Source organism: Narcine bancroftii, chromosome 1 (assembly GCF_036971445.1).
Source record: "Narcine bancroftii isolate sNarBan1 chromosome 1, sNarBan1.hap1, whole genome shotgun sequence".
Taxonomy (NCBI): Eukaryota; Metazoa; Chordata; class Chondrichthyes; order Torpediniformes; family Narcinidae; genus Narcine; species Narcine bancroftii.
Window position 1 is genome coordinate 34,648,086 of NC_091469.1, and position 26,557 is coordinate 34,674,642.

General features: G+C 44.6%; 1 long non-coding RNA gene across 15 annotated transcripts in view; it reads left to right on the top strand.

Annotated features, from left to right (window-relative positions):
- LOC138757038 (uncharacterized) overlaps positions 1 to 26,557 on the top strand; it is a 165,338-nt gene that overhangs the window by 62,187 nt on the left and 76,594 nt on the right. For 3 of the 15 annotated variants that reach the window (XR_011353307.1, XR_011353306.1, XR_011353294.1), the window contains exons 3-4: positions 13,443 to 13,588; positions 17,044 to 17,491. The exons of 1 other annotated variant lie outside the window; for it this stretch is intronic. This is a non-coding gene — a long non-coding RNA (uncharacterized lncRNA). Of the gene's footprint in view, positions 1 to 13,355; positions 13,589 to 14,625; positions 14,730 to 17,043; positions 17,492 to 18,121; positions 18,205 to 20,131; positions 21,861 to 23,784; positions 25,826 to 26,557 lie in introns of those variants that run through there. 11 more of the 15 variants (XR_011353300.1, XR_011353299.1, XR_011353301.1 and 8 more) reach the window with 10 other exon arrangements.

The following is a 26,557-nucleotide window of genomic DNA, read 5'->3' on the forward strand; positions in this document are numbered from 1 at the left end:
GCAAACACACAAAACATAAAGTCTGTTCTACAGGCTTTATTCAACATAAACTTCCACAGAGCTGGCTGTGAGAATGCTGTTGCAAGCTCTGAGATTGGCTTTGAAGGGCCACATCTAACTTATATACCGGAGGGTGAGTGGTAGCCGACCAGGTGTTGCCTTGTCCTCCAGTGCCCTTCTGCAGGTACACAGGTTGCCCCCTGCATTAGGCTTGTGGTGTATCACCACATTCACTCCCTTCTTTAAAATTGTCCTGGCAGGGGTGGGAGGAGGTTGCAGTCCATCATCTACCAGATCATATATACATTATTTAAAGGTTTAGACGGTCATGCGGCCGTTGGAGTCTCTGTGACCGTCCCAGGGTTGGCTCCTGGTCACTGGTCGGCCAGGGTAAGCGGGGGCTGAGGGCAGGGACCGGAGCAGCTGGTGTGGTGCAGCACAGAGGGGTGGCCGGGGTGGGAGGGGGGGGGGCTAGTGTTGAGGTGTGTGTGATACGGTAGATGGGTGAGTGGGGCAGATTCATCCCCAGTGGTTAGAATGAGTCCTGGGTGCCTGGGGAGGGCTTGGATGTCCCATAGCTATCCGGGGTTGGGGGATGGTGTCAGGCCAGTGTGGTTTTGGGATGAAGGATGCTGTTGTGCTGTGGTGGGTGCTCCAGATGGTGCCAGGTCCCTGGTTGAGATGGAGTCCTCTCTGCCGCTGCTGAACCTAACATAGATGTAGTTATGCTTTGCGTGTAAGAGGAACACCAAGGGTTTCGGCCTTGTGTGCCTGCACATGTCTACGCTGGAGCATGGTCCCAGGGACATGAGCCATGGTGGGAGAGATGTTCCTGTTGCCAATTTCCTGGGGAAGGAAAACAGGCATTCACAAGGGGTCTCGTTGGTAGCTGTGCACAGGAGTGACCTAATAGCCTTGGGGAGGGTGTCCTGCCAGTAGTCTACAGACCATCCCTTAGATTTAAGGACCAGGAGGACTGCCTTCCTGATTACCCTGTTTTCACGTTCCATTTGTACACTCTCGGGTTGTAACTAGTCATGCAACTGGTTGCGATATCCCTTGCTGTCAGGTACTGGCGCAGTTCCTCAATCATGAAGCTGGAGCCCCGACCACTGTGGATAAATGCGGGGTACCCAAACATGGTAAAGATCTGTGTCAGTGCCCTGATGATGGTGGCCATGGAGGTGTCTGGGCATGGGATGGCGAAAGGGAAGCGGGAGTACTCATCTATTACTGTGAGATAATAGACGTTCCAATTCGTGGAAGGCAGGGGGCCCTTGAAGTCTATGCTGAGACGCTCGAAGGGCTGAGTGGTCTTTACGACTTGGGCCTGGGGCAGGCGGAAGAAGTGGGGCTTGCATTCCGCACAGACTCGGCATGCCTCGGTCATGGTCCTGACATCCCTGATGGTGTAAGGGAGGTAAGGAGACTTGATAAAATGGTATAAGCGGGTGACGCCCGGGTGGCAGAGGGACTTGTGCAGTGCCTGCAGCTGGTCATCGTCGAGCGACGCGCATGACCAGGAGAGGGCTTTCGGAGAGTAGTTAAACTTCCCCGGATGATAATGGATGTCGTAGCTGTAAGTTGCCAGCTCGACTCTCCAGCGCAAGATCTTGTCATTCTTGATTTTGCCCCTGTGGGTGGTGTTGAACATGAACACCACTGCATGCTGGTCGGTGAGGAGGGTGAACCTCCTGCCGGCCAGGTAGTGACGCCAATGGTGGACCACTTCCATGATTGCCTGGGCCTCCTTTTCAATGGCGGAGTGCCCTAACTCGGAACCACGGAGGGTCCTGGAGAAGAAGGCGACCGGGCACCCTTCCTGATTAAGGGTCGTGGTGAGGGATACATCAGAGGCATCACTCTCCACCTGGAAGAGGGAGTCCTCATCCAAGGCATGCATTGTGGCATCTGCGATATCCTGCCTTTTGCATGTGAAGGCTGCCTGCACCCCGGGTGTGAGAGGAAAAGTTGTGGCCTGGACCAGTGGGCGGACCTTGTCCGAGAAGTGGGGGACCCACTGTGAGTAGTAGAAGAATAAGCCAAGACACCTGTGGAGGGCTTTGAGCATGGGAGGAAGGGCAGCTCCATTAATGGGCGCATCCGTTCTGGATCTGGGCCGATAACACCATGTGCCATGATTACCACAGGATGGTGAGGCAGGTGGTGCTGAACACGCACTTCTCTTTGTTGTACGTTAGATTCAGCTCCTTGGCCATCCGGAGAAATTTCTCCAGGTTGGCATTGTGGCCCTGCTGGTTGTGGCCATAGTTCGTGACGTTATCCAGGTACGGGAAAGTCGCCTTCAGCTTATGCCGGTCTACCATTCTATCTATCTCCTGCTGGAAGATGTAGACCCATTCGTGACCCCAAACAGAACCCGGCGGAACTAGTATAGGTGTCCATCCACCTCGAAGGTGGTATGGGGCTGGTCCCACGGGTGGATGGGGAGTTGGTGATAGGCCGACTTCAGATAAATTGTGGAGAAGTCCCAGTAGCGGGCTATCTCATTGACCATGTTGGCTATCCTTGGTAAGGGATAGGCCTCCAGCTGGGTGTATCAGTTGATGGTCTGTCTGTAATCCATAACCACCCTTGGCTTGCTGCCCCCTTTGAACACCAGGAATTGGGCTCTCCATGGGCTATTGCTGGGCTCTATGATACCTTCCACCAGAAGCCGCCTCACCTTTGCTCTGATGATATCAGGGCTATGGGTTTGCAGTCTGGCGTGAGGTGTGAGAAGAGGGTGGGAGGGAAGATGCGCAGCAAGGAGAGGCTGCAGATGTCTGGGGCTGGTTGGATGGCGCACGGTGGAGCGTGAGTCGGGGTAGGGGCCCTCCCGAAGCCCAGGAGGACCGGGGAACAGAGTTTGGGCATGACCAGGAGCCTGAACCTGGTGTATGTCTCCCCCCACCACAGTCAGATCGGCAGAGCAGTGCCTGAGAGTACTGATAGTTCAGTCCTGGGCGGTGAAGGCAATAGAGAAGGTGATAGGGTGGATTTTAAGTTTTAGAGAGTGGGCCACACTTGGGTGAATAAAGCTCTCGGTGCTGCCACTGTCAATTAGGCACTTTGTTACCTGCCCATTGATTTTGATGTCCATTATGGAGTGACCGAGGCCATGAGAGATGTCCCTGGTCAGAGTGGTGGGTGCTAGGACCATCTTGAGATCTGAATCATCATTGCTCGACGGTGGAGGCGTGTTACAGCCAGAGGCATCTTCTACAGGCGTCGTGAGAGGTGAGTGTTGATCGGTGGTGCTCTCCGTATGCATGGGGTACAGTGGGTGGTGATTGACGGCTTCCAGAGGCGTGGGGTTGGGCAGCCTGGTCAGTGCCCATGTTAACCATGTCATCATCGTCCTTGGGACTGTGTACGCTGAGGCCTGGGAGGGCCCGGGTGGCAGTGGAGCCTGCGCTTGTCCGGGCCAAGATGGCGGCGTCGCCACGTGGGGATGCAAGGCAAGTCATGGCTGGCCTTCCACTCCAGCTTTACTTGTTGCACTGGTGGAAGTGATGTCATGTTGTCAGCCGTTGGTGTGGTTAACATCATCACGTGCGGCGGAAATGATGTCACTCCATGGACCGGAAGTGATGCCATTGTTGTCTGCGGACTTGGCATGTTAGCAAGGCAGTGCTGGTGTGCACAAGGACTGGTCTAGACGCATGGCACGCACATGGTGATCGTTGCCGGTGAGGCCAGAAGTAAAGTGCCAAGGTTGGCAAGGCCGGAAGCAGCTGAGGGGGCAACGGTGTCGCCCGGTAATCACATGTGGCGGGGACCGGGAAGGAGGGGGTCTGGTCATAGAGGACCACTGAGCTGCCTGCCGGCGTACTTTTGCAAAGTGGCCTTTCTTGCCACATCATGAAAACAGTACTGATTTCTGGCTGGGCAGTTTTGTTGTGACCGAAAATCTGACCCATACCAGGACCCACAGTACTTACAAAGGCACTGGGTGCCCGCAGCAGCGATGTTTTTGTCTTTGTCTGGTCTAAGGTCTCAGCTGCTGTCTCTGCTGACCATGTGGAGACCTGGGGAAGCCCGGAGTCGAAGGCTTCGGTATGCAGGGCAGATGCCTCCAAGGTTCGGACTACTTCCAGTGTTTTGGCCAAGGAGTAGATATTGTCCTCTAGCAGCTTCTGCCTGATGACTTTTGCATGTAGACCCAGGATGTAGGTGTCTCTGATCAGTCTTTCAACTTCCCTTTCATTCATGCTGGGTTTTGCTAACTAACAGTCAGGCTAACTCACTCAGGGCTCCCAGATAGAACTCGACTGTCTCTCCAGGCAGCTGGGCACAGATATCTAGAAGGTACCTTGCGAAGATCATGTTTGTGGGAGGTTTGTACATGGTCTCTAGGGTGTTTATCACTTCTGAGTACCTGGTGCAATCTTTGAGTGCCTGGAAGGCTCGGGGACCCAGCTTTGAGTGGAGTAAAACAAGCCTTTTTCTGTTGGAGTCCAAGATGCCATTGGCATGTGCCTCGAAGATTACTTCAAAGTGTGCCTACGCTTCCAGGTGGTGTGGGTCGATTTCAAGGCTCCTGGTGCTCAGGAGCTTCTCCATAGCAGCTTCAATTTTATGTTGAATAAATTGTGGTGCGCTATCAAACAGAAGCAAACACACAAAACATAAAGTCTGTTCTACAGGCTTTATTCAACATAAACTTCCACAGAGCTGGCTGTGAGAATGCTGTTGCAAGCTCTGAGACTGGCTTTGAAGAGCCACATCTAGCTTATATCCCGGAGGGTGATTGGTAGCCGACCGGGTGGGGCTTGTTCCATTCAGGTTGGCAGATTGACAGCCGGCCAGGTGTTGCCTTGTCCTCCAGTGCCCTTCTCCATGCACACAGGTTGCACCCTGCAGAAGGCTAATGGTGTATCACCGCAGACAATGGAGATGAGGGTAAATGAACACTTGACTGATTGTTTAGTAGACTCTGGCTCCACTGAGCACTTTATAAACTCTGTGACTGATCTGCGGTACAACTTAAAATTGTACACAACTAACTATCGTATTTTCCAGGCTTTGCACTCACACTCTGCGATGATCCAGGGGTATTGTATAGTACATATAACTGTAAAAGTGGCAGAATTTTGTAAGTTCTGATTGTATGTACTGAAGGATTTGTGTGCTTCTGTGTTGCTGGGTCTGGACTTCCTGTGTCACCCTAAAAGCGTGACCATCAAGTACTCTGGCCTACTTCCTCCAATCACGGTGCAGAATGGAGGGTCCCAAAAGCTGGACGCCACATGCAGTCTCTCCACCCTAAATATTGATCCCCGCCTCCCCTCTCATTGTTTCCGAACCTGACTTCCTATTGCAAACCAATAGCGATAAAGACCAGGTGATACAGTGCGGGGGATCGGGAATTTATTAGAGCCGAGACACAGTGGCTGCTTAAAGAAAATATTATTAAGCCTAGCATCAGCCCATGGAGAGCTCAGGTTGTAGTAAAAAGGGAAGAAAAGTCCAGGCTAGTGATTGACTCTAGTCAAACAATTAATCGCTTCACACTCCTGGATGCATACCCCCTCCCTCAAATTTCGGACATGATAAACGAAATTGCGCAGCATCGGGACTATTTCACCATTGACCTGAAAGCTGCATACCATCAGTTACCGAAACATTCTGAGGACTGCCCCTACACAGCATTTTTAGGAAGACAGATGGCTTTATCAATTCCAGAGGACCCCTTCGAGTATCATTAATGCTGTCTCGGTCCTCCAGAGACAGATGGACAAAATGGTCGACAAATACAGGTTGAAGTCCACCTTCCCTGATCTCAACAATGTCACAATTTGTGGGTATTCTCTGGCAGACCACAATGCCAATCTCCAGCAGTTTCTCCACACGCCCAAAACCCTGAACCTCATATACAACTCCAGTAAGTGCATGTTCTGAACTAAATGTCTGGTAATTCTGGGCTACGTGATGGAGAATGGCGTCAGTAGCCCTGACCCTGATTGAATGTACCCCCTCGTAGACCTCACGATCCCATGGGTCCCTTAATCCTGTGGGTCCCTTACTATGCAAATAATGTCTGCCTCCTCTTAAAGTTGAACTCCTTCCCTTTATTGGCCGAAGCCAAGGCAGCTTTCAGTTACGTTCAGAGTTACATCGTAAAGGCCACCATGCATGCAGGGGACGAGAATGCACCTTTCCAGGTGGAAAGCTATGCCTTTGACATAGCTCTGGCTACTATTTTTATCCAGGCAGACAGGTCAGTTGCCTTTTTCTCCTGCACCCTACAAGGCCACGAGCTTTGCAACCGATCAATAGAGAATGAGGCTCAAGCCATTGTAGAGGCCATCAGGCACTGGAGGCATTACCAGGCCAGCAGAAAATTTACACTGCTCACTGACCAGTGATCGGTGGCATTTATGTTTAATAATGAAAAAAGGGGAAAAGTAAAGAATGATAAGATTGCTATGTGGAGGATCAAGCTCTTCACCTATAATTACCATGTAGCATGCAGGCCAGGTACTCTCTATGAAGCTCCAGATGCCCTATTAAGAGGAAGTTGTGCCTTTCCACACACTGGCCAGATATGGTCACTGCACGATGAGCTTTGCCATCCGGGCATCACCCATATAGCACATTTCATCAAGGCATGCAACCTGCCCTACACCATTGAGGATATCAGGGAAATGACAAGGTCCTGCCAGGTCTGCACAGAGTGCAAACTGCACTTCTACCACCCCGATAAAACACACCTAATAAAGGCATTCCACCACTTTGAATGACTCATTGTCAATTTCAAGGGTCCCATCCCTTCCACCAATGGAAATGTGTACTTACTCAACGTCATCAACGAGAATTCACATTTTCCGTTCGCCATCCCTTGCCATGATTACCACCAAGGTCATCAAGGCCTTGCACTCTATTTTCATTCTGTTCTGGTGTCCAAGCTATAGCCATAGCGACCGGGGTTCATCATTTATGAGTGAAGGGCCTCGCTAATATCTGCTCTTAAGAGACATTGCCTCAAGCAGGGCGATTAGCTACAACCCCTGGGGGAGCGGAAAAGTTGTAGAATAGAACGTGACAGTATGGAAGGCTGTGAAATTAGCTCTTTGGTCCAAAGGCCTTCCAGATTTACACTGGAAAGAAGTCTTACCCATGGTGCTCCACTCCATAAAGTCACTCCTCTGCAATTCTACTAATGCATCTCCTTACAAGCTTATGTTCACATTCCAGAGGAAATGCACATCTGGGATTACTCTCCCAGCTTGGCTGATGGCACTGGGGCCAATCTTGCTGAGAAAGCATGTGAGGTGGAGCAAGATTGAGAGGGTGCACCTGCTGCACGCCAACCCAACTTATGCCTATGTGGCAAACCCTGATGGCAGAGAGGACACCGTCTCGCTCAGAGACCTGGCACCCACTGGAACTGAGGTTCCGACACTTCAAATAAGCCAGGAACTACCAAGTACCCCAACCCAGGGTCCTGGAGGATACTCTGCGACCAGAGCCGGAGACCTCAAGACCCATTGACCCTGTACCACAGGGGGTCTAGAAAGTTAAGGAAGCCCAAAATCCTCCAGTACTGTGGCGCTAGACCAGAATAACTAGACCCCCAGACAATTCTTTTTTTGAATGTATGGTCTCTGTTTTTCACCAATGGGCTCAATTCTGAAGGAAAGGGGTGAATGTAGTGAACTGGAATTCACTGTCTGTGTATTGTCCAGATGGCTGGCTCCTCCCTTAGCTCCGTCCTCACCTACCCCAATGTAAACCCTGGTTTTCCCACCTTGCCTCAGTTTCACCTGAAGACTATTGTGTCTACTGGCCATTGATTGTAAGCTATCAAAAGTGTGTTTGTACACTCACTTGTCTCTGAGTGCAATCAATTGGATTACAAGGATATTCACCAGGATGTTGTCAGGACTAGAGTGCGTGATTTATAGGAAGGGGTTAGAAAGGCTGGGCCTTTATTTCCTAGAGCAAAGGAGACTGCCGTGGAATCTTATAGAGGTTTATAAAATCATGAGAAGTATGGATAAAGTGAATGCAAATGGTCTTTTTTTTTCCATGATAGATAATTCTAAATCCAGAGAGCTTAAGTTTAAGTTGAGAGGGGAAAGACTTAAGAAGAAAGTTAGAGGCAACATTTTAATACCAGATGTGGAAATGAGCTGTTGGAGTGAATTGTGGAAGTAAGCACATTTTTTTCTACATTAAAAAGATATTTGGTCAGATTTATGGATAGGACATGGATTTGGATCTGGTCCAGAATGCCAACTAGGTCAGCATGAATGAGTTAGGCAAAAGGACTTGATATTGTTCCTCAAGTTTGCGTTGTTCCTGTCTGCAGCCGTGGAGTAGGACAGGTCAGTACAGAATTGGAAGGGGAGTAGTACTGGCAAACAACCAATATTATTGGGGATTTGACAGGAATTGTTCTTACACATAGTGGTTGATATCTGGAACATTTTGTCAGAGGAGGTGGTGGAGACAGATTCATCAGCATGGTTAAGAGATGAATACACAGACATTTGAATGCTTAAGGCTTTACAGAGTATAGACCTAGTGTAGGCAAAGGGAATGATGTAAATAGGCTAAAAGGTTTCCATGGATATGTGGATGAAGTGATCATTTTTGTTCTGCACCATTGTACACAGAGTGCACATTCTCTGTGAAAATGGTGTAGAGTCTGCATTTGATCTTATTGACTTGGAGGAGGCCACATCAGGAACATCAAATGCAGAAGGCAAGGTTGGAGGAGGCACATGTGAATCTCTGCCTCACCTGGAAGGGATGATTATGTCCTGGATAGTGGTGATTTAAGAAGGTGTAAGAACATGTTTTGCACCTCATGAATTCACAGAAGAAAGTGCCAGGGATAAGGAGTGATGGGTGGGGAGGGGAAAACAGAGAGAGAGTGGTCCCTGCAGAAGTCAAAAAAGGGGTTGGGAGGGATAGATGTGGCGGGGTGGTGGAATTTCATAGTTGGTGGAAATGAAGGATGTGCCATATGTGAAGGCTAGAGAGAGAAAATCTTAGGATTAGGGGAATTATATCACTATCCTTTTTTGGAGTGACGGGGAGGGGTTGAGAGTGGAAAGCAGACCAAATCTAGTTGGACATTTTCCTGGCAACATATTCACATAGAAAATGGCATTGACTTTTCAAAAAGCTACATCACCCACTGGGATCATGTTTATGTTCCATACAAGTTACCGCACAGCATTGTTTATCTCATTATATCAATATATCTTTTTTATTACTTTATCTCATTCCTTGATCCAGTTTGCTTTTAGCTACGTCCTCTAAAGAGCTCAGCAGATGATAGCAGATTCCACATTCCTCAACTTTCTGCATGAGAAAATTTCTACTGAGTTTATTTATTGGTAATTATTTTATATTTATAAATCCTAATTTTGAAATCCCCGACCGGCAGAAAAACCTTCTCAACATCAATGGAATGACTTCCTTTAAACTCCCCATTTAAGAAGCTGACAATCTTTCATGATGGAGAAAAAATAATTGATAAAACTGAAATTTGAAAAAAAAGTACTGGAACTATGGAAATGTGATTGGAATTAAAAATAAAATACAGAAAATTCTCAACAGGTCGGGTAGCATTTGAGCTGATGTACTGATCATTCTTTTTCTTCCATTTGTGCTGTTCCATTTACTGAGTTCCCCCAGCAGATTCTGTTCAACAGGAGATAAAAGGGGTACTGATGAATATTTTTGCACAGGTGAAATGCCAGAAGATTGGGTGATAGCTAATGTTGTTCTTTTATCAAAGAGGGCAGCAGCGATGAGCCATGGAACTACAGAGATGCGGGAAATATTGGAAAGATACCAAGGTGTAGGATTAATACACATACAGAAAGGTAGAAACTGCTCAGGGATAGTGAGGCAGCTTTGTGTGGAGAAATCCTGTCTCATTAATTTGATAAGAGTTTTTGCTTAGGTAACAAAGAAGATCAAGGAAAACAGGGCAATAGATATTGTCTTTATGAACTTGAGTAAGGTGTTTGACAGCCTCTGAAGGAACCAAAATAAGATATCTAATTTGATCCAAAATTAGCTTAATGATGGGAGGCAGAGGGTAGTGATGGAAGGATGCTTTTCTGGTTGAAAGTATGTGAACAGTAGTGTACCACTGGGATCTGTTTTGGTACCCTTTTGTCTGTGAAAAATATTTATAACTTGTATATGACTGCAGGAGGTATGATTATTAAGTTTACTGATGACACAAAAAAGTTGGCAATGTTATGAAAGCAAGGAAGGTTGTCTATGGCTAGAACTGGATTTACTGTGCCCTCCATAATGTTTTGGACAAAGACAATTTCTCCTTTATTTTCCCCTGTGCTCCACAGTTTTAAATTTCTTATCAAATAATTCACATGTAATTAAACTGCACATTCCAGATTTTATTTAATGTTATTTGTGTACATTTTGGTTTGACTATGCAAAAATTACAGTACATTTTATACATAGTTCCGTCATTTCAGGGCACCATAATGTTTGGGACATTTGGCTTCACGAGTGTTTGTGATTACTCAGATATGTTGAATTGCTTCATTGGTTCAGGTATAAGAGAGCTAGGCTTGCTTCTAAGCTTTTGATCACCTTTGAAATCTGCAATTGCTATTTTTTAACATGAGGACCAGAATTGATCCAGTCATAAAAGGGTTTAAAGTGGACCAGGAAGAACATAAAATTAATTTATTTGCAGATGATATTCTAATATATTTGGCTGACCCATCCAGTTTCTTGGTTAGGCTCAAGACTGTATTGGAAAATTATAGTATAGTCTCTGGTTATAAAATAAACTGGGACAAAAGTAAATTTTAACTTTAGCTAACGCAGATTATACTCAACATCATCATCGCAGTCACTTCACTTGGGTTAAAACAGAAATGAAATACTTGGGGATCAAATTTAATACTAATTTAAAGGATTTATATAACTTTATTATCTCCCCTTGCTGTGGAAAATTGAGGAAGACCTACATAAATGGATGAATCTGTCTATCACTTTGTTGGGCAGAGCCAAATGTATTAAAATGAAAATAATTCTGAGACTTTAATATCTTTTTCAATCATTATCTATCCCATGACTTCCTAATTTTTTTTAAATTTTAAATGGACATGTTTGTTTATTTTCAAGATATCTTGAATCTCCATGGAAAAATTGACCTGGGATTATAAATTTGGAGGGTTAAAACTACCTGATTTTAAGAAATATTATTTAGCAGCACAGTCTGGATTTGTTGCTTCCTTTTTAAATCAGATGGCCATTCCTTCCTGGGTTACAATGGGTTTGTGCATGGTAGGAGAAGAGATGCCAGAAGAATTTGCATGTTAATGGAATGCTAAAAAGTAAAAAAAATCCTCTATTGAGGCATATATTTTATGTCTGGAACAAGATCGAACAATTTATGGCACTAAAAAAGGGATTATCCTCAAAGACACCTTTATTTCAAAATAATATAATACCCATGACTTTGGGGAATAAAATTGTAAATACCTCGTACCAAAATGGTATCAGGTGTATTGAGGATTGTTGCAATCAATAGAGGCAAATCATGTCTTTTGAGAAACTAAAAAATATATATTTTGACTATTAGAACATTCTTCTACTATCTCCAATTACGATCTTTTTTAAAGGGTAAGTTGGGACCACCAATGGCCCTACTAATGTGCACAGAAATGGAGGTTCTAATTCGAAAGGGAAATGCAACTAAATTTATTTCTATTATGTATTTCCTGCTCCAAGACCAAAGCCCAAAAGTTGTGTACATAGATCTCGGGAGAGATGGGAATTGGATTTGGGCATTGTAATTGATCACCAATGTTGGTCAAATTTATGCTTCGATAGTATAACAGCTCCTGTTAATTCAAGATATAGAATGATAAATTTCAAATTTTTACATCAACCTCAAAAGTTACATAATAATAAATCAGAAATCTCAAATATGTGCTTAATATGAGGCATAGATATTGATGCTTTTATACATTCTATCTGGTTATGCATGAAACTAGGAGCATTTTGGATACATTTGGGTGAAATATTAACGAAAATTATGGACATCCTTCTTGATCCTCAGTTGTTCCTTTTGGAGTATTTGGCTGTTGTGAATGTTAACTTTCCTAAAAGTAAATCCAAATTTATTAAAATCACTTTGGTAATAGCCAGGAAATGTATAGAGGTAACAGGGAAATCGAATTTCCTCTTATATATTGATCGTTGAAATATGGAAAAAAATATGGAGAAAATTACTTATAATCTTTGAAATGAACATAACATGTTCATAGATATTTGGCAGTCTTATTTGAATTATTTAAATGACTGGATAGTTTATCTATTTATTAAATATTTTATATTTAATTTTCATCCCTTATTAGTAAGTTAATTTTATATTTTTAATTATTGTTTGATTGTATTAACTATTGAGATCGGCTCTTTCCACTTTTCCTTTTTCCTCTCTGTCCACTGTTTCTTTTCCTTTCTCTTAGGGTAGGGAGGGGTTATTTCTTGGCTTAATGTGCATTTTAAGGATATAATTTTTTTTGTACATTTGTATATATTCATAAATACATTCACTAAGTCCTTCTTTTTGAGTATAACTCTCATTATCCGAACTGGTCATTTAAAAAAAAACAGCCCAGTAGCAACAGCAAATCACTTGTAACAGTGTTTAAACAACAAAAACGACAAGGGAAGGCTTTTAAAACATTAAAGTAATGTTAAATTCTCACCAAAAAAAATGCTGCCTGCGCCAATCACTGACACCTCCCCACCAAGCCCGTTCTCGTGCTTGGAGCCCGAGGGTCCCCCTCCTACCCGGGAGCTCAAGGTCACCACTGCCGCCAGGAGCCTGAAGTCTGCTGTTGCCTCCATGGGAGCCCAAAGCCCATTGCTGCTGCCACCAGGAGCCTGAGGTTCCTGCTGCCACTGGGAATCCATGATCCATTATTGCCCCTGTGGGACCCCAATATCTGATGCTGCCACCACTGGGAGCCCAAAGCTCACTGCTGCTGCCACCAGGACCCCAAGATTCCTGCTGCCGTTGCCACTGGGAGTCCGGGGTTCCCACTGCTTCTGGGAGCCAGAGGTCCACTGCTGCTGCCATCGAGAGCCTGAGGTTTCTGCTGCCACTGGGAATCCATGATCTGTTACTGCCCCTGTGGGAGCCCAATATCTGTTGCCACCACTGGGAGCCCAAAGCCCACTGCTGCTGCCACTGGGAGCCCGAGATTCCCTCTGCCATCACCAGAAGCCTGACTCCCCAGTCAGTTCGACTCTGAAAAAATTTCGGATAAATGAGGATTTCTAATTTGAGGATTTTGGAGAATTTAATTTTGGATAATTTGAGTTGTATTGTGTATATATAGGCCGCAGTTGTGCCAATGAATGTCAAAGAACCCATTATGAGGCTGAAAAACAAAATAAAACAGTAAGAGACATCATCTAAACCTTAGGATTACCAAAATCAACAGTTTTGAACATCATTAAGAAGAAAGAGCGTACTGGTGAGCTCAGTAATTGCAACGGGGCTGGTAGGCCAAGGAAGATCTCCACTGCTGATGACAAGAATTCTCATCATATTGAAGAAAAATCCCCAAATGTATGTACGACTGATCATAAACATTTCTTCAGGAGGCAGATGTGGACTACTGTCCACAAAACACCTAATGCAAAGAAACATAGAGGCTACACTGCAAGATGTAAACCATGGCAAAGGTGGTATGCTTTGGATCTTGGGCAGTTCCTTTACACCTCACTTTGTTCTTGCCATCGCTCTGATATAGATTAATCTTGGTCTCGTCCGTCCATAAGAGCTTTTTTCCAGAATTCTGCAGGCTCTCTTAAATACTTATTGGCAAACTTTAATCTGGCCATCCTATTTGCGGCTAGCTAAAGGTTTGCATTGTGCAATGTAGCCTCTGTATTTCTTTTCAGAGGAGGTGGTGGAGTCAGATACAATCAACATGTTTAAGAGATGCATACACAGACATTTAAATGGGAAAGGCATAATAGAGTTTAGACCTAGTGTGGGTAAAGGGAACAATGGAAATGGGCTAAAAGGTTGCCATTGTGGGCCAAAGGGTTCATTTCTGTGCTGAACTACTCATTGACTCTATAACTAAAACACTAAAACCCCAAACTCCTTCCAGTCACATTGTGAGACAACCTCACCACCAGAAGTTTGAGAAGGTGACTCACCACCACCTATATAAAATAACCCTATAACAATTACAGCACAGAAACAGGTCAGTTCGGCCCTTCTAATCCATACAAACACTGACTCCCACCTAGTCCCATCGACCCACACACATACCTCTCTCGTCCATATACCAATCCAACTTTTCCTTAAATATTAAAATTGAGCCCGGATCTACTACTTTAATTGAAAGCTTGCTGAAAACTCCCACCACCCACTGAGTTAAGAAATTTGAGGACAGGCATTAAATTCTGGCCTTACCAAAAAAAGAAGTAATTAGAAAGGGAAAAAGAAAGGAAGTCGGAAGCATCTGTACTGCAGTTAAATAAAGGGGATTATGCAGCTATGAGGGAGGAGCTAGCCAAAATAAAATGGAAAGATACACTAGCTGGGAGGACAACTGGGGAAAAATGGCACGTATTTTTCGACATTTTTCACAGGATTCAGGACAAATTTATTCCAAAGTGGAGGAAAGGCTCTAGGAGATGCAAATGGCAGCCGTGGCTAACTAATGAAATCAAGTGCAATATCAAATCCAAAGGGAGTAAGTATAAGATAGCAAAGTGGAGTGGGAAGTTAGAGGATTGGGAAACCTTAAAAGAGCATCAGAGGGTAACTAAGAAAGTCATAAGAGAGGGGAAAATGAAGTACGAGAGGAAATTAGCAAATAATATAATGGATGATAGCAAAAGCTTTTTTAAATATGTGAAGAGGAAGAAGTTGGTTCGGTCCAAAATTGGTCCATTAAGAATGGAAAAGGGTGGAATTATTACCGGAAACAAGGAGATGGCTCAGGAATTTAACAAATACTTTGCAACTGTCTTCACCAAGGAGGATATAGGTTATAGTCAGTTAGGGGGTAGTGGTCATGCAGTATCAAGAGACTTGGGGAACTTTCCTTGGGAAGTAGGGGATCTAATGGATATCCGGATCCAGAAGCAAGAGGTTGTGAGTAAATTGTTGGGACTGAGGGCTGATAAATCCCCAGGGCCTGATGGGCTGCATCCCAGTGTGCTTAAAGAAGTTGCTATGGAAATTGTGGAGGCACTGGTCGACATTTTCCAAAGTTCCATAGATTCGGGGGAGGTCCCTGAGGATTGGAGAGTGGCTGATGTGGTGCCGATTTTTAAGAAGGGAGGGAGGGAGAAAATGGGAAATGATAGACCGGTCAGCTTGACGTCAGTGGTGGGGAAGATATTGGAATCTATCATAAAAGGAGTAATAGCAGAACACTTGGGCAGAAATAATAGTATAAGGGCTAGTCAGCATGGATTCCTTAAGGGTAAGTCATGCTTGACTAACCTTCTGGAATTTTTCGAGGATGTGACAAAGAGGGTGGACTTGGGAGAGCCAGTGGATGTGGTGTACTTGGATTTCCAGAGGCCTTTGATAAGGTACCGCACGGGAGACTAGTGGGCAAGATCAGAGAGCATGGTATTGGAGGTAAGGTGCTGACATGGATAGGAAATTGGTTAAGAAATAGGAAACAAAGGGTTGGAGTAAACGGGTCTTTTTCAGGATGGCAGGATGTGACGAGTGGAGTGCCGCAGGGATTGGTATTGGGTCCTCAGTTGTTTGTAATTTATGTAAATAATTTGGATGAGGGGATTATTAATAACATGAGCAAATTTGCAGATGACACTAAACTGAGTGGCGGTGTGGGGTGTGAGGAGGATGTCAGGAAAATGCAGAGGGACTTGGACAGGTTGGGGGAGTGGGCTGTTGAATGGAAGATGACGTTCAATGTGAGCAAATGTGAGGTTATCCATTTTGGGGGCAATAATAGGAAAGCTGAGTATTATTTAAATGGAGACAAGCTAGGGAGTGGGGAGGTGCAAATGGATCCAGGTGTACTTGTTCACCGGTCACTGAAGGTTACATGCAGGTTCAGAAAGCTGTGAAGAAGGCAAATAGCATGTTGGCTTTCATAAAGAGGGGATTGGAGTATAGGAACAGAGACACCCTTCTGCAGTTGTACAGGGCCCTGGTGAGACCCCACTTGGAGTATTGCGTCCACTTCGGGTCTCCAATTTTGAGGAAGGACATACTAGCTATAGAGGGTGTGCAGCGCAGATTTACAAGGTTAGTTCCAGGGATGGCGGGGTTGGTTGACAAATGCTGAAAGGCTAGAAAAACTGGACTTGTATCCGATGGAGTTTAGAAGGATAAGGGGGGACATGATTGAGGTATACAAAATTATCAGGGGGATAGACAGGGTGAAGTCGGATTACTTGTTCCCAATGATGGGGGAGACGAGGACTAGAGGGCATAGTTTAAGAATACAGGGTAGGCCCTTTAGGACGGAGATGAGAAAACATTTTTTTACCCAGAGAAGTGTGAATCTGTGGAATGCTCTGCCACAGAGGGTGGTAGAGGTAGATTCGCTGATTATGTTCAAAAGAGAGTTAGATAAGACTCTAGTGGGCAAAGGAGTTAAGGGTTATGGGGATAAGGCTGGAAAGGGGTACTGATAGTAGTGATCAGCCATGATCTGTAAAATGGCGGTGCTGGCTCGACGGGCCGAAGGGCCTACTCCAGCTCCTATTGTCTATTGTCTATTGTTAAAATTGCAAGACAATCGCCTTTTGGTAGAATGAGAAAAACTTGGAAATGAAACATATTAAAAGGTGCAGAGAAAAAATGGAAGAAGGAACAAACTGAAAGATCATTGGAGACTTTAATTGAACTGGCTCAGGAGGTTCCAAGTGTCGCCATGACGTCATAATGCGATGATGTCACTTGGAACACGTGGGGTTTTAAAAAGCTGCGCGTAACTGTTTGATTAAATGACTTTTACTGAATTTCGACTCAACTATGTCTGATCATTTTCTCATTCTTCATTTCGCACTGCGACACAGTTGCAACATTGATTACTCTTGATGGTGACCGGTGATCGGAAGGGAATCCAATGGTGCCGGATCCCGGATCAAGACCATGTCCTTACGCCCAACGGGGAAGACAACGTTGGCATACTGGGGGTTAGCATGGAGGATGTGGACACTCTTGACCAGTGGATCAGTCTTAGACGACCTGGCGTGCTTTCAAAGCAAGACTGGTCCTGGGGAGGTCAGCCAGGCGGGCAATGTAGTCCCTGACCCAGGAAATCAATGAAGTTTAAAGGACACAATATGGCTGAGAGAGGATGGAGACTATAAATCTGGAGAAGGTGTAAAGATAAGTTGCTTGTAATACTGGAAGTGAAGGAAGAATAAGAATGAATACACAGATTTGAAATGCAGTACTGATCATCTGAAATTACTGAATCCAGATTTGAGTTCTGTCTGCTGTCAAATGACTTATCTGAAGGTAAGGCTAATGCTTCAGTTTACATTCTCCCTTATTTAAATATTACAAAGGCAGCATAGGTTAATGTGGAATATGGTTGCCATTGTTGTGTGAATGTGCTTTCTGTACATGCACGTGTGTGTCTGCACGCTTGTGCATGTGTTATGTATGTGGGAGGGAGAAAGAAGCCCCTTTTCCACTAGCATCAAAGTTAATCTGCTGTGCAGTGTCCTGGGGTAGGAAGCCCTTTGTGCCGTTTCCACTGGGCCACACTTAACTGGGACACTAATTGCTTCTCCACTGAACACTACTCATCCCTGGTGATCGGAGGGTTCTACCTTCAACTGGAAATGGGTGACTTCCTGCTGGCCCTTTTCCATTGGTTTTATCAGCATGCCAACATCAGCAGACACTGGGAATATGAGTAGGGGTAGAAGCAGTTCATCTCCGACGTGAAATGACATAATATGACGCCAGTGTTCGGACAGTATTCCTTTTCCACTGGACACTGTCCCAATAAATTTCCAGTTAATTCCTGGAAGAGGGGGCCAGTGGAAAAGAGGCTAGAGAGAGAGAGAGAGAGAGAGAGAGAGAGAGAGAGTAATCATCTACATATATGGTTAAAATTAAATATGTGATTTGCCTTTTTAGAATATTTGACATTTATGGGGAGTTTGGGTCAGTCAACAAAGAAAAGAATAGATGAAGTCTTCGGGTACAAAATTTCATTCATGGTAAAATGAGAATATGATTATTTCACTTTTAACAAAGACAATTTAATCATATCAACAAGTTGATGAGTGTAACGGTCTTCACAAAAATGATAAAGAGGGACACATGCCATTTAAATAATATAGGGCATGGCCTCACCAGTATTTTAGTCCTGATCCCAGAATGGATTTATAGTCTGGAAGGTTCCACACTGCTCAGCATTTCAGTGTAAGGCATTAGCACAACTTCCGCTAAGTTCATCTAGGTGTTGCTTGATTTTTGTAAACCTTGTTCTTTTTGAAACACTGCTGACCGTATTGGCTGCACATTGGTTGGTGTTGCTGGTAATCAGTTTACCAATTTCCCATGTGTCAGGTTGCAGCAATGTTCACCAATGTTTAAGCTTGTTGTCACGGATACCAATGTGCAATGTCGTTTGTTGTGCAAGCAGTCAAGCCGGACCCCTCACACACAGTATAGCGAATAAGACATAGTGCAGAAGGCAGAGTCACAGAGAAAGATCAGTTCGTAGAAAACAAAGTCATCATAATTTATTATTGTGAGGTTCGTTCAGTAAATCTGGTAACAACAGGAAAGAAATCATTACTCAATCTGGTGGTGTATGATCTCACACTTCTTCCCAATTTGGGAAGGGGGGGGAATTGGAAGTGGGGAGAGAGAGAGGGGGAGGGTGAAAAGAGTGTGACTGGGTTAGAAAGAGTCTTTGGCTGATTTTCCAAGGTACAGGAGGCATAGAGGGAAAGGGTTGTTTGTGTGATGGACTGAGGCATGTTCACACCCTTTTTTTTATTGTGGTCTTGGGTGGAGCAGTTCCTGAACCACACAATGATTGCACCCTGATATGATGCTTTCAAAGATGCACCTGTAGAAGTTGTTAAAGGATGCAGGGGACATGCTGATTTTCCTCTGACTTAGAGGAAATAGAGGTGCAAGTGCACTTTCTTGCATCGAAGTAGGCAGTGAGAGATGTTTATTGCTGGGAAAAGGTCAAGCCTGGCTCTAGATAACATCAATAAAGATGATGGGGGACTTATATGAAGGTGGATTCCATGCTAAGGCTGAAGTAGGAGAGATAATGTGGTCTCTTTCCTGTTGGTTGCTTCAAATGTTATTCTTGTTTTCCTCATTGCTGGCACCCACTGCTTCTGCTTCCAAATGTCTATCATCCCTGCTTAGTCTCTCAATAGCCCCACTTCTTTGGTCACTTTGGACTGTCTGATACCCTAGGCAAGTATGGTCACCATGCTGAACTTTTAGCCCCAGATATCACCCTGAAAGGTCAGAGAGAAAATAATGAGAACACTTTCCAAAGTTGTTCCACAACTTCTAAAATAAGTTGTTTCCTTATGTCCCCAGTTTAATTGCAACCTGTTCTGTTTATCCTTTCTGTAATCGTTGTGGGTTTCCATTCATGTTATTGCAAGTATCATCACTCAGGAAACACCAAACTTACAGCGGATTTCAGTAATGAATAGAGCTATTTGAAAACAAAAACAAAAATTAATGTCCAGTACAAAAATACATTGTGATCATAAGTTGCTTTTGCTTTAAAAGAAATATGCAAATCATCATCTTTCCACATATTAAATTATATTATCAGACAACTCTTCACACACGTGAATTTATACGACTAATTATTTTTATATATACACCGATATAAACTAACCAAACATATAATTAGTCTGATTCTTGACTTTCTTGATTACAAAGCTCTTCCCAATAAGCTGTACTTATTGCCTGTATAATTGTTGCATGGTTACCTCTATAACTTTAAACACACTGTCTGCAAAATGCAATTAAGATAAACTAACTTTAATTAATAACTACATCACAAACAATAATACAACATACGATGATGAGAGTTTATTGTCAAGTACGTAAGGACAATGTACAGATGCACTAATATTCTTCTTTGTTTGAGCCACACAGGATACTGCAGCTATAATAGTATATACTAACTTACCTCAGCATGCCAAGATCAAAGATAAATCCAAAATATAAAGGGAAATATAAATAATCACAGTTGCAGTTGTAGAGGATCACGTCAAAGTTCAGCTGCCCCGCCAAATTCATTCAGATAGTTTGTCAGTTCCATGATGGCATGAGAATCATCGAAGACATTCCCAGTCACCAATTGTGACAAGCAGGGCTGTGTGTTTTCACCCACGCTGTTCAGCATGACGTTTACTGCCCTGCTGAATGATGCCTTCCAGGACAGTGATGCTGGAATCAGCCTCAAGTACAAAGCTCTTCAACTTGAGGAGGCTTCATACTATTACAAAAGTGAAGGAGACTATTTTGAGAAACTTTCTCTTTGCCGATGACTGGACCCTGTCAGAGCCAGAGATGCAAGTCAGTATGGACAAATTCTCCACGGCTTGTGCCAACTTTGGTCTCATCATCAACATTAAAAAGACTGAAGTCATATATTAGCCTACTCCTCATGCTCCGTACACAGAATCCAAACTCACAATCAAAGGGCAGAAACTACAGGCAGTAGACCACTTCACTTACCCTGGCAGCACCCTCTCCCAAGCATTGACTATTGATACAGAAGTTAACTGCAGATTAGTAAAGGCAAGTTCTACTTTTGGAAGGCTGCATTCCACTGTATGGGAATGTTGAAGAATCAATCCAGCAACAAAACTGAAGGCCAACAGAGCCCTTGTACTCACTGCCCTCATGAATGCCTGTGAAACGTGGAATGTGTATTGAAGGCATGCAAGAAAGCTGAACCATTTTCACATGACTTGTCTTCACAGAATATTAGGCATCAGATAGCAAGATAAAGTATCAGACACTGAAGTTCTCTCTAGAGCAAGTCTGCCATTAGTCCACACACTGCTGATGCAGTAGGCAAGTCATGTCACCCGTATGCCGGATAAGCACATACCCAAGCAGCTCCTTTTTGGGGAACTCTCTGCTGGTACACACTCACGTGGAGGGCAGAAGAAACATTAGAAAGACACTCAAAAGGGCTTCCTGAAGTCATTTGACATAGTCACGACTACCTGGGAAATGCAGGATCAAAACCGCCCTACCTGGCGCGGCCTTATCCACGCAGGATGTCAAGCTTACGAAGCAAGGCACATTGCTGAAGCACAACACAAGTGAGAACTGCGCGAGTCCAGAGCCATCAGTGCAACAACTGCATGTGCCAGGACATTCTGTGCCAAAATTGTCTTGACCAATCATCTTTGGACACACTGCAACCAATTTTAAAGTGATTAATGGCTTTGAGGTCTTCATCAACGATGATGTACAAATGACGGCCTTCTTCATAGCCACCTTAAAGAACTGGCTCCAGATGAGGTCTCCCTATAGCTTAAAATTATTAACCCTCTCCAACACCATACTGTCAATGAAGACAGACTTGTGGTTCCTAAGCCTTCCTTTCCTAAAGTTCACAATAAGCTCTTTGGTCTTGTTGAAAGCAAAATTATTGTTCTGGCACCACACAACCAGATTCTCCATCTCTATCCTAGATTCTGACTCATAATTACTCTTTATTTGGTCAATGATTGTGGTGTTGTCAACGTATTTATAGATGTTATTGGAGCTGAACTTAGCCCCAGAATCTTGAGAGTAGAGGGAATGGAACAAAAGACTAAACATGCAATCTTGAGCTGCCCCTGTGTTGATGGTCAGCAAGGAGGAGGTAATGTTATTAATTCACATTAATTGGTGTCTACTAATAAGGAAAGTGAGGATTATATTACAAAGGGAGGAACAGAGTCCCAGATCACTGTGGTTGATTAATATTTTAGCTGTCTTTGGCTTGGCTTCGCGGACGAAGATTTATGGAGGGGGTAAAAAAGTCCACGTCAGCTGCAGGCTCGTTTGTGGCTGACAAGTCCGATGCGGGACAGGCAGACACGATTGCAGCGGTTGCAGGGGAAAATTGATTGGTTGGGGTTGGGTGTTGGGTTTTTCCTCCTTTGCCTTTTGTCAGTGAGGTGGGCTCTGCGGTCTTCTTCAAAGGAGGTTGCTGCCCGCCAAACTGTGAGGCGCCAAGATGCACGGTTTGAGGCGTTATCAGCCCACTGGCGGTGGTCAATGTGGCAGGCACCAAGAGATTTCTTTAGGCAGTCCTTGTACCTTTTCTTTGGTGCACCTCTGTCACGGTGGCCAGTGGAGAGCTCGCCATATAACACGATCTTGGGAAGGCGATGGTCCTCCATTCTGGAGACGTGACCCATCCAGCGCAGCTGGATCTTCAGCAGCGTGGACTCGATGCTGTCGACCTTTGCCATCTCGAGTACTTCGACGTTAGGGATGTAAGCGCTCCAATGGATGTTGAGGATGGAGCGGAGACAACGCTGGTGGAAGCGTTCTAGGAGCCGTAGGTGGTGCCGGTAGAGGACCCATGATTCGGAGCCGAACAGGAGTGTGGGTATGACAACGGCTCTGTATACGCTAATCTTTGTGAGGTTTTTCAGTTGGTTGTTTTTCCAGACTCTTTTGTGTAGTCTTCCAAAGGCGCTATTTGCCTTGGCGAGTCTGTTGTCTATCTCATTGTCGATCCTTGCATCTGATGAAATGGTGCAGCCAAGATAGGTAAACTGGTTGACTGTTTTGAGTTTTGTGTGCCCGATGGTGGGGAGCTGGCTGATGGAGGACCTCAGTTTTCTTCAGGCTGACTTCCAGGCCAAACATTTTGCAATGATATTAAATGCCAAGCTGTAGTCAATGAACAATAGTCTGATGCAGGTGTTCTTGAGGTTTCTAACATAGAGTGGAGGGCCAGTGAAATGACATCTGCTGTTGACCTGTGTGACACATACTTGATCCACATCTAAATATTACAAATTCAGAAATATCTCATAATTCCCAACTCACTCTCATGTTGATCTGATTCCTGATGATTGTCAATCTAGATGTCCCTCAACTTGAAGCTATGGATGGACAAGGAGGACATTTACTTCAAATTTGAAAAAAAAAATCTTGGCCCAGTTCCCAAAGGGAGACGTGCAGAACTGCTGGTAGTGATTGTGGTTCAATTCTAACCTCTGACGTTGTCTCTGTGGAGTTAAATATTCTCTCCATATGAATAGAGGGCAGCACAGTTGGCGTAGTGGTTAGTGCAATGCCCTTACAGCATCAGCGATTGGGACCAGAACTGGGATTGAACCCCGTTGCTGTCTGGAAGGAGTTTGTATGTTGAACATGTGGGTTTTCTCCGAGGGCTTCAGTTTCCTCCCACCATTCAAAGACTTACCAGGGTGTAGGTTAATGGGGTGTAAATTGGGCAGGATGGACATTTTGTGGGGCTGAATTGGTCTGTTATAGTTTTTTATGTCTAAATTTTTTTTAAAAATTAAGAATACATGGATTCCCTTTGGGTGTTCTGTTTCTCTTCCATTACTCAAGGGCAAGTGATTTAGGGTCATTTAGTTAGCCACTGTCTGTCAATTGTCCAAGTGTACAGGTCAGTGGACTTGATATGCTGTATGTCTTTATGGTCCTTCGGGATGACTTCAATATCATGGTGAGAAAGAATGCAAAGCTTTTTCCTTCTGTTCTCCTTCTGATAAAATGCTTGGAGAATACTCTTGAAATAATCAACATCCTGTCTTCACCAGAGAAATCAGGAGACTTCAAGGCAACATTCCCTTCCAAACAGAGTCAAAATCAGAGAATGTCATGAACATGTGTGGAGAGTGACATGACCTCTCCACCTGGAACCTCGTCAAAAGTTGCATCATCTGCCAATCAAGGTTGGAATCTGCCCACCCATTAGTGGACAATTGATCCCTTTAAATCACTTGCTGATAACCCCTTTAGATAATTGGGCTGGACTCCCCAGCTTACTGCACTTTAAAAATCCTTGGTTTTGACTATGAATGCTGCTCTATGCCAGGTTGCAAAATGTGAACATTGTTGGAGGATTCATTGATAAGATGTACACGACACTTCAAGTCGGACTGTAGTATTGTGTGGGAATACTTAGCATTGAGATGCACCCTCTCAATTCAGGGAATCGGGAGTGTCTGTTGAGTCCCCGTTTTGTGAGAATGCGTTAGTGACCGTATATTACTGTGCGTGTGTAATAAAAGAGAGTGCGAGAGAGAGAGAAAGAGAGATTGCTGTATCCGATGTGAATGCCAGTGAAGTTTTAGAATTGTGTCGTTTACTGTCTTTCCCATTATGATTACCCCATTTGCACAATAAAGATCATTCCTTGTTTGTCACCCTCTGCTTGGACTCCCTTCTCAGTGAACCTACTGAATCTGATTTAAATCTCATGTATCAATTGGCGCTGTGAGTAGAGTTCAAGGAGTGTCAACCAGACACATGCACAATAAGTAACCATGTGGGAGATTGTGCTAACCAGTGCGTGTGGACATCCTGTTAGGTCAAGTATGGGAGTGTACCTCCTCATGAACACGGTCGGAAATAGAATTTAGGATCCCCGGGTACATGGATGATAGGAGTTCAGCAAGTTAGTGGCTTGGTTGGTGAGCCATGTCATTCTTGTCGACTGAGTCAACAGGCTGGACCCCTGTTGGGGAAAGATTGAGCATCTCTTGGAGGAATTGGGATTTCCTGAAGCCAGGGTGTGTTGTGAGTTGCTCATATTCCTGCTGAGGTGTTAGTGGGATATCACTCAGAATTTAACAAAACAGGTGGTCAGAAAGATGAGCAGATCGAACTCCTGCAACACAACTGTGCCTCACTGCAGAAAGCACTGGACGCTGTCAGTGCACGCATCGGCAGCCTCGAGGCCAAATAGACTGAGACTGCCTACTGAATGGTCAAAGCGCAGCAGCTGAGGCATACCACCAATCTGCGGGAGGGGCCAATCCCGTTAAGATAAGGGTTATGATCATGCATGGAGGAGAGGGCGATGTGTGTTGGGGATGGGGACGTGTGGATGGATGATAATGATGACCCTGAGGAGTCACATTACATTGTCCTGTCCCAGTGAAACCAAGATCCTGCCAAGCCTAGCCAGGTGGTCCCAGACTCACCATGAGGACCACCAACCCACCCTCCATCGGCCCTCCTAATGGGGAGGCAGCTGAGAATGGGGAGAGAACGAGTGGCCACTACAAGGTCATAGAGTCCTGGGATTACTCCATCAAAGAGCATATTGGGCTGGGAGATAGATATCACCAATGGTCGGGCGAGCACTTGGCCACATGGTTGCTCCGGCTGTGGGATTGGTGAGGGGGGACTCCCTATATCTGCCTCTCCCAATTAGAGGTCAGTGTACTGGGCAGCCTGTCAGCACAGTAGACGATGAACAACTCCCTGCAGGTGTTGCCTGAAGGAACTGATGAGGGCACCACCCTGTGGGATCAGGTGGTGGCTGCGGTGATTATGACCATGGCTCATGAACTGTGGATATCTCTGCAGGAGCCATTGGTAAGATGTGCACTACACTTAGAGTGGGACTGTAGTATTGTTTGCAAATACTTAGATTGAGCTGCATCCTGTTGGTACAGGGAATCCGGAGTGTATGTTGAAATCTCTGTCTTTTAAGAGTGTGTTAGTAACCCTATATTACTGCATGTGTGTAATAAAAAGAGAAAGTGGGTGGCCATTGATATTGGAGATCGATGTATCTGATGTGAATGCCTAAGCAGTTTTAGTATTGTGCTGTTTTATCTTCTCCGTTACAATTTTCCTGTATGCAGAATAAAGATAATTCCTTGTTTATCAGCTTGTGTCTGGACTAATTTCTCTGTGATCCCACCTAGCCTGCTTTAAATCTCATGTAACAAAAATATGTTACATTTTTTTTGTTTTGTGGCAGCATTACAGTGTAAATATTGCTATGAATTTAGATTTAAAAATAAATAAATTGGTACAAAAATTAGAGAAAGTGAGTTCATGTCTGTGGTTCATTACCTATTCAGATATTTGATGACAGGGGAAGAAGCTCTCCTTCTGCCTCTGGAAGTTTGTCTTCAGGCCCTGTACCTCCTTCTCAATGGTGCCATTTAGAAGAGAGCATAGCCAGAGTGTTGAGAGTTCTTGAGGAGTCAGACTGCTTTCTTGAGACACTGCTTCTAGTAGATGTCTTCAATGGAGTGGAGACTGATGCCTGTGATGGCTCTGTGGTTGTTTTCTTGACTCGTACATTAGCACTTCCATAACAGATAGTAATGCAACCCATCAGAATGCACCCCATGATACACATGTAGAAATTTGCAAGAACCTTTGATGAAACTTCAGATCTCCTCAAACGCTTCATGAAGTATTGCTGCAGACAAGCCTTCTTCATGATCGCATCGACATGGAGGCCCCACAGATTCTTAGAGATCTTAACACCCAGGAACTTGAAGTTCTTAACCCTTCACACTACTGATCCCTCGATGAGGACTGGTTCATGTTCTCCTCATTTTCCTT